The sequence below is a fragment of the Coregonus clupeaformis genome, chromosome 11 (assembly GCF_020615455.1).
Source record: "Coregonus clupeaformis isolate EN_2021a chromosome 11, ASM2061545v1, whole genome shotgun sequence".
Taxonomy (NCBI): Eukaryota; Metazoa; Chordata; class Actinopteri; order Salmoniformes; family Salmonidae; genus Coregonus; species Coregonus clupeaformis.
The window spans coordinates 7,574,778-7,584,116 of NC_059202.1; the positions used below are offsets into that span (position 1 = coordinate 7,574,778).

The 9,339-nt window shown below is 39.5% G+C and overlaps 1 long non-coding RNA gene across 1 annotated transcript; it reads right to left on the reverse strand.

Moving 5' to 3' along the window:
* Window positions 1-5,843: 5,843 nt before the first annotated feature.
* On the reverse strand, window positions 5,844-7,570 carry LOC121577206. The gene is made up of 3 exons (XR_006002579.1): window positions 7,478-7,570; window positions 6,761-6,877; window positions 5,844-6,498 (listed from the first exon to the last, which is right to left on the reverse strand). It is a non-coding gene; the product is annotated as an uncharacterized LOC121577206 (long non-coding RNA).
* Window positions 7,571-9,339: the final 1,769 nt, after the last annotated feature.

The following is a 9,339-nucleotide window of genomic DNA, read 5'->3' on the forward strand; positions in this document are numbered from 1 at the left end:
TTTTTCCATTTCCAATTAATGTGTTGTGATATAGCTTGATGACAGCAATAAGAAAACTCATTACCTGTAATTTATCAGTATATCAGGTTTATTATATGATCTCTGGCTGAGATGGAATGGCAATACAGATAAGAGGCAATGGATATGATACTCCAATAACATCATTGAGTATGTTTGTAAAATCATCATTTGGTAGTGAAATTGAATCTCTTGAAAAACACAACTAGCCTGCTCAAAATGCTCTATGACTGTGGCTGTAGATGTTTATTAGAACTTAGCTCCTAAGTCATGCATTATAATGTATTATGAAGACATTAATGTGAAGATCTACTTGGTAGGACATAATGAACTGAGATAAATCAGATTTAGCTGAATAATGCATTTCTCTCAAGCCCTCCCATTGCTCCTTTGGTAATGTGGTGTGGATAAATGTCAATGATTAAGAATGTGTGATCTGAGCTGTTCTACCACCCCAGTAACCACAACCACACATCCCATTTCTCTATGTCACGCTCAATAAAAGCTAACCCCCCCCAAGCCAACCAACAACCCTACAAGGCCAGATAACACCCAGATACTGAAATCCAGTGAAGATTACAATTATTTCAATTCTCAGGGATTTGTGATGTCAAGGCTACATCAGCTTCAACTAGCCTTCTGCTACACTTTTACACAGAAGCAACAGTGTCTCTGATCAAAGTGAGTATATTCCCATTAATGTTTACGTAGATATTCTGTATTCATTATTTTATCAGAGTCCAAGTGGCACAGGACTCACTGTGTGTGTTTTAAGATGGCTGTCCTCCTTTCACAGCTTTGAGTATTGAGCATCATTAAAGACTGATCTGTGTACTGATGAGTAGTCTTTACTTTATAACATATCCTTACTGTTAATGCTTGCTGGTGTAAGACTGTCAGTTACTTCTTTATAAAGCGGAGATCAAAAAGCAGCATAACCAGAGACACACACACACACACACACACTGGGCTGACAGGAGTAGGCATGGTATCAGAGCCGAAGCTGTAGCTGAGTGTCTTTGCAGGATTGAGGAACGAGTTGTGTTTTTCATTAAGAAAACGTAGCTAACATCTACATGCAGCATGCTGATAACACAGAGCCTCTCGTTCCCTGGTGAAATGGAGGGAGACGTAACTCACATTTATGCCTTTGTCATCAACAAAATTGAAAACTACTTGGCTACAGATTAAGTTGTGAATTTGGAAAACAAATTGTGTTGGAAATACAGTGGGTTTCATTTACTGGGGGATTTCTGTTAGATACCCAAACACAATACAGTCCCATGGGAACAGAGGCAAGGTGAGGGTGTCCCATTTTCCATTGACTACAACACAAGCAGACATAAAGGCATTCAGTCAGACATGACTGGTAATTGGGCACAATGATGTGTATCTCTCAATAGTCTAAATATAAGCTACTTCTCAATAAAAAAGTAAGCACTTCCTCCCCTCGTCTCCTTTCCTTCATCTTTCTAGAGCTTTAACGGTACATATTACATTCTGAAACAACAAACGAGGTGCAAAAATGCCTAGGACTGATGTATCAAAACCTGGGGGAAAGTTGTGAATCCTACTTGAAGAAGTATTCTGATGAAGATCCATGAAGATCTACTCTCCCTAGCAGAGGTGACCGCCAGTAGATTACATCAGGCTTGTCCTCAGCTGCCATGAGTATGTTAAATGGCCATTTTTGGCTCAATTTGGGATGAGATCAGTTTGAGACATGCTGACTGCTAAATACCCAGAGACACACTGTCCTTTCTATAGCAGAGGGGATGTGAGGAGAATAGCTCAGTGTAGAATATTATGCACCGTAGAATGTCCATTATAAATACTGGTGTGGATTACCTCCAATAAAAGAGACAGTTGAGCGGGAACTGCACTCCCATAGAGGTGGGAGGGCCAAAAGACCTGAGGTGGCAGAACAGAGTGCTCCGGTTGGGGTGTAGGGTTTGAGCATAGCCTGAAGGTAGGGAGGGGCAGTTCCTCTTGCTGTTCCGTAGGGAAGCACCATGGTCTTGTAGTGGATGCAAGCTTCTACTGGAAGCCAGTGGAGTGTGCGGAGGAGCGGAGTGACATGAGAGAACTTGGGAAGGTTGAAAACCAGGCGGGCTGCAGCATTCTGGATAAGTTGTAGGGGTTTGATGGAACAAGCTGGGAGCCCAGCCAACAGCGAGTTGCAGTAGTCCAGATGGGAGAGGACAAGTGGCTGGATTAGGACCTGCACCGCTTCCTGTGTGTGGTAGGGTCGTTCTCTACGGATGTTGTACACTGTAAAATAATTATGTAATTTTAAAGAAAATTCACAGTAAAATTCTACAAATAATGTTTTTGGTGAATTATAACAATTTATGGATTTTTTCAATTTTTTTACATACACTATCAGTCAAAGGTTTGGACACACCTACTCATTCAAGGGTTTTTCTTTCTTTTTTACATTGTAGAATACTAGTGAAGACATCAAAACTATGAAATAACACATATGGAATCATGTAGTAACCAAAAAAGTGTTAACCTCTACGGGATCGGTGTCCCGTGTACGGGACGGTTGAGTTAACGTGCGCTAATGTGATTAGCATGACTGTTGTAAGTAACAGCAACATTTCCAGGACATAGACATGTCTTATATGGGCAGAAAGCTAACATTCTTGCTAATCTAATTGCACTGTCCAATTTACAGTAGCTATTACAGTGAAAAAAATACCATGCTATTGTTTGAGGAGAGTGCACAGCAACAAAAATCTTATCACGGCAACTGGTTTGATACATTCACTTCTGAAGGTAAATAATGTACTTACATTGTCACAACTTCCTCCGAAGCTGCCACCTCTCCTTGTTCGGGCAGTTTCCTCCGTTCGTCGTCACCGGCCTTCTAGCCACTGCCGCTCCTCATCTCATCATTCCATTTGTTTTGTCTTGTTTTTTTACACACACCTGGTTCATATCCCCTCATCAGTACATGTATAAGTGTTCCCTCTGCCCCCTTGACTTTGTGTGTGAGTGTTTATTGTGAGGTTAAAGAAGCTCGATTGAGCTCCTAGTATTTTGTGTCGCAGGGATATTTTCCCTGTGTGCCGTGTTGGTTTTAGTGCGCCTGTCTTGCGCACTGGAGTGTTTTGATGCATTACTGCGTAACTCTGTGTTTCCAGAATAAATCCAGTTATTCCGTGATTTACCCTCCTGCGCCTGACTCCTTTGAAATCACCCATCACATACATTCAGTAATCTTGCTCTGATTTGTCATCCTAAGGGTCCCAGAGATAAAATGTAGCATAGTTTGTATGATCAAATCAATTTTTATATTCAAATGAAGGAACTGGGTTGTACAGTTTGAACCCCTGTTGTCTCTGGCTCCACACCCACCCGGCCATCTAGATATGTGAGCTAATGATAGTGTATAAGCTAATGATCCATCATGTATGATATTCCTGGGAGTGTGTAAACTTACTTTTTGTATTACCATATCATTTTTGTTTGTTTGTATTCTATAGTTATGTACTTGGAAATGTATCAATTGACCAATTTGGCACATTTGGGCAGACTTGATACAAAATTGTCCAGTATTGCAATGCTTCACTGGATAAATCTGAAACTTTGCGCAGACATTGCTGCCATCTAGTGGTAAAAATCTAAATTGCGCCTAAACTGCAATATTATATTGTGGCCTTTCTCTTGTATTTCAAAGATGATGAAAAAAGAAAACACGTTTTATTATTTGCATTATCTTTTATCAGTTTTAATGTGTTATATTCTCCTACATTCATTTCACATTTCACATTTCCACAAACTTCAAAGTGTTTCCTTTCAAATGGTATCAAAAATATGCATATCCTTGCTTCAGGTTAGATTTGGGTATGTCATTTTAGGCGAAAATTGAAAAAAAAAGGGTCCGATCCTTTGCCTTGATGACAGCTTTGCACACTATTGGCATTATCGCAACCAGCTTCATGAGGTAGTCACCAATGCATTTCAATTAACAGCTGTGCCTTCTTAAACGTTAATTTGTGGAATTTTGAGCCAATCAGTTGTGTTGTAAGAAGGTAGCCCTATTTTTCAAAAGACCAAGTCCATATTATGGCAAGAACAGCTCAAATAAGCAAAGAGAAACAGCAGTCCATCATTACTTTAAGACATGAAGGTCAGTCAATACGGACAATTTCAAGAACTTTGAACGTTTCTTCAAGTGCAGTCGCAAAAAACATCAAGCGCTATGATGAAACTGGCTCTCATGGGGACCGCCACAGGAATGGTTGACCCAGAGTTACCTCTGCTGCAGAGGATAAGTTCATTAGAGTTACCAGCCTCAGAAATTGAAGCCCAAATAAATGCTTCACAGAGTTCAAGTCACAGACACATCTCAACATCAACTGTTCAAAGGGGACTGTGTGAATCAGGCCTTCTTGGTCGAATTGCTGCAAAGAAACCACTACTAAAGGACACCAATAAGAAGAAGAGACCTGCTTGGGCCAAGAAACAATGGACATTAGACCGGTGAAAATTTGTCCTTTGGTCTGGAGTCCAAATTGGAGATTTTGGGTTCCAACCACGGTGTCTTTGTGAGACACGGTGTGGGTGAACGGATTATCTCTGCATGTGTAGTTCCCACCGTAAAGCATGGAGGAGGAGGTGTTATGGTGTGGGGGTGCTTTGCTGGTGACACTGTCTGTGATTTTTATTAGAATTCAAGGCACACTTAACCAGCATGGCTGCCACAGCATTCTGCAGCGATACACCATCCCATCTGGTTTGCGCTTAGTGGGACTATCATTTGTTTTTCAATAGGACAATGACCCAACACACCTCCAGGCTGTGTAAGGGCTATTTGACCAAGAAGGAGAATGATGGAGTGCTGCATTAGATGACCTGGCCTCCACAATCACCCGACCTCAACCCAGTTGAGATGGTTTGGGATGAGTCGGACGGCAACAAGTGCTCAGCATATGTGTGAACTCCTTCAAGCAAAGCATTCCAAGTGAAGCTAGTTGAGAGAATGCCAAGAGTGTGCAAAACTGTCATCAAGGCAAATGGTGGCTATTTGAAGAATCTCAAATATAAAATATATTTTGATTTGTTTAACACTGTTTTGGTTACTACATGATTCCATTTGTGTTATTTCATAGTTTTGATATTTTCACTACTATTCTACAATGTAGAAAATAGTAAACATAAAGAAAATCCCTTGAATTAATAGGTGTGTCCAAACTTTTGACTGTTACTGTACCTAAATATACTTTTACATGGAAATCAGAGTCAAAATACATTCAATTCACTGTAAGTAAAATAAATAAATTACTGTATATTTACCATTTTCAACAGTAATTTTATGGACATACACAATCAAAATACAGTAATTTCTGATTAAAGTAGCTATTTTAAGATGTAAATTAACTGAAACATATTGTAGAAATACATTCTAAATAGCACATTTTAGGGGTAAAGTATTGTATATTTACAGTTTAACTGTAATTCTATAGAAATACACAATCAAAATGCAGTAATTACTGATTAAAGTTGTTGTGTTAAGCTGTAAGTCAACTTGACAATTTTGGAAAAATAAATCCTATATAGCCACATTTACGGTATTACATTGTCATTTCATAGGATTGCCTTATCAAAATACAGACATTTTCAATTAAAGTAGGGGGTTTCAGATGTAAATTAACAAGCCAAACTTATAAAAACAAATTGTAATTATAGTAATTTAATCAGAAAGTTAAATAACTTTTGGCTAAATGTTTAAACATTAAAGGGGAACAATTTTTTTTCATTAGTCCACTGTTGATACAGTCCCAAAATGTATTGCATGTCAGCAGTCAAGTTATCAAGATATTGGACTTTCAAGAAGGAAAGTGTCACCGGCTACATCATCATGATGATGGTTTTGCATCATATGATGCATTTTGCTTCATCATGATGTTGTGGCCAGTGAGTACTGCAGTTTTTTAAACATTTTCTATTTTATGGATAATTCAAATGGTTACTGTCCATTATTTTAATCTGACTTCAGTCTCCTTCGTTTGCACCCAGTGTTGCATTGACCATTCACCCAAGCCAAGAGTTGACAGGAACATGTTTTTACATACCCTCTTCTTCTCCCAACCAACTTTAAGAAGGTATGCCAGTGTAGATGTCCTTCTAACATTCACTTTCTCAGACTTGCACTGAACTGCAGTCAACAAGACCACAAACATACACCTTACTCTCATCACAGTCCAACTTTTGCCAGAAGTACTGGAAAATCTTCTCTGTCCTCATCACTGATTGCATTGCAGAAGCGCTTGGAGGACTTTCGGCATCACTCTGACACACATCCTGGTCCCATATTGTGTGGCTCTCTCGTCAGCTCCCCTTCATCCTTTTTCCTGCCAAGGTAGGCTTTACCCTCCATCCTCCTCATCTGAACCTCTCCTTTCCACTGTGAAGGGTATTTTCTCTTCCTGGCAGGCCCATTCTCCTTACCCTCAGTTGTGCCGCAACAAGCTGCAAATAAAATGACACAAAAAACAGTTGACTTCTAGTATAATGGCGCAAACAGCTTACTGAGATGATGCACTGTATGACAGTTCTTATAGGTCTAGAAATAAAAACATAGAATGACATTTAGACACACACGCACGCACACACGCACACACACACAAAGAGACAGGGAGACAGCAGAATGGGATGGGAGGATGTTGCGCTGGGCTGCCCGGTTGATCATGTTTGAAAGCTGTCTAAAACAAATGTATTGTCACTATCTTACCCTCATCAATTGCTGTAGCTCTTTGCTCTGTTGACCACTGCTCTGTACCTCTCTGCTCTGTTGTTGACCATCCTGTAGCACTCTGATTTGTTGTTGACCGTCCTGTAACTCTCTGCTCTGTTGTTGACATTCATCATGGCACAATGAAAAATACGTTTGGCTCATTGTCAAAAAGAATGGACTCGCCTAGCTATCTAGTTAACTTATTTAATGATATAAATCAAGTGGTAATCTCAATGTAGACCTAACGTTAGCTTTTGAAACTGGTGTTAATCAATCTGAGGTGTCTAACGTTAGCTACCTAGCTAACGTTGCATGGCTAACACTGGAGCTAGCTTCGCTAAATAGCTAGCCAGGTTTGCTAGTGGCAACCTAACTAGCTAACTAATGTAGTAGTTAGTTAGTTATTGCCACACACATCTTATTCTTCTGTTCAGTCTTTATGACAATGACAAAGTGGCTAGCTCATTAACCAACAAGCAGAGATCATCAATTATGGGGAGCTAAAACATGATGGAGGAGATTAAACTTCGTCTGTCAGATTCAATGACAATGGATTGGGTTAGCCAAAGCTAGCCAGCTAATTAGCTGCTACCTAGCCATTTCATTTTAGCTCAAAACACAATATCAACAGCAGGCTTATATCTGTGAAATACTTGTCTTTCTCCAGAAATATATAATATTACAAGGGCTTAAGGTAATTGAAGTGCAATTTACCTCTGTTCAGCACACCTTGCAACAAAACCACGAACAATAACCAAAATCTCCTCCTCAAGAGCCGTGGTGCAGATACAAGGTTTGAATGAAAGCTTTGAGAGCCAACGGAATAAGAGTTTTGACCTATTTTGAAACTATTTTTAATACATTTCATTGGTCACTTAGTTGTGACATTTTAATACAGACGTAAAGGGGAACCAGTAGTATTGATTCTCTCTAAAAAATAAAATAAACAATCACAACATTTGGAGTTGCATCTGACAGCAGCGAAGATAAGTAACATAATTGAAATAATGCATTCAAGATTAAAACTAAATTGGAAAGATACACCACAATGCCAAAGAAAAAATGAAATAAAAAATATATTTAATAATTTAGAAATTAAATATTTTTGTTATCTTGGCTGCTCACTGGAAGTTTCTCTTCAACATTTTGCTTTTCTCTTGCAAAGGCACAATCCTTGTGTCTATCTTGTGTGCATGCTCACCCCAACAATAACCCCAAGTTAAGAGATTAATATGTTTTGCTCAAATATTTATCTTCACAACACAGATGGTTGACCTTGTAACCAGAGCTCTGAATTTGAGAGGGCTAGGCCTACCAACACTTTTAAAAAGATTTTGAGATTCATTCAAAATGAGTTGTTTTATCTAGTCAAGTCAAATAAATTAGCAAAATGTGTTGTGTTGACAACAAATGTTAAGTTGAGTTCAACTCACAAAAAATGTAAAGAGTTAGCAGTTAGTTAGAGTTAGCAAAGAACAATGTGGTCACTCACTTCCAAATCAGAACCAAGAAGTCAAATCAACTAAAGGAACATAACAGTTGTGTTGACAAACATTTTCAAGTTAAGATAACTACAACTTATCAGTGTCAAAGTGTCTACACTTAGGAAATTGAGTAGAATCAACTTCAAACATAATTTCACCCATTGTTTTAGCCAGAGATGGGCTGTATGTCTGTAACATGTTGACGGACAGTCCGACCAGCGAATGGAAGTTAAGGCGGGACTTACCAGCCTCCAATGGCTGTGTATATGTGAACCCGATACCCCAGGCAGTGTTTCGTAATCCTGGTCCTAGGGACCCAAAGGGGTGGACATTTGGGTTTTTGCCCTAAAGCACTAGAATCGGAACGTTGAAACTACATTCAGACAGTGCACTTTTGCTCCTCCACCTCCACTTCGGATTATTTTACACTTATGGTAAAGCACGTTATCTCATTTCTGACAGGAGTGCAGCAAATATTAAGTAATAGGGGACATAAATCTCGGAAGACTAACATTCTATGAACTGTACCAATGATATGACCTATTAATAGCCTACTGTTCAGCATGTTAGCTAAGGGTCCCAGGTTGTTACTAATTTAACGGGATAGTTCACCCAATTGACATATTGGTTGCCTACCATGGATTTTTTTACCTGGCCACTGTTTCAAATGAGAACTTGTCCAAATCAATGTCTAAATCAAAGTGTGAAAATGCTAACACTACATGACCAAAATAATGTTGACACCTGCTCGCCCAAAATCATGGGCAATAATATGGAGTTGGTACCCCTTTGTTGCTAGAACAACCTCCACTCTCCTGGGAAGTTTTTCCAATTGATGTCGGAAATTTGCTGCGAGGACTTGCTTCCATTCAGCCACAAGAGCATTAGTGAGGTCGGGAACTGATGTTGGGCGATTAAGCCTGGCTGGCAGTCGGCGTTCCAATTAATCCCAGATGTGTTCGATAGAGTTGAGGTCAGGGTTCTGTGCAGGCCAGTCAAGTTCTTCCACACTGATCTCAACAAACTATTTCTGTATGGACCTTGCCTTGTGCACGGGGGCATTGTCATGCTGAAAAGAGGAAATGGCCGTCC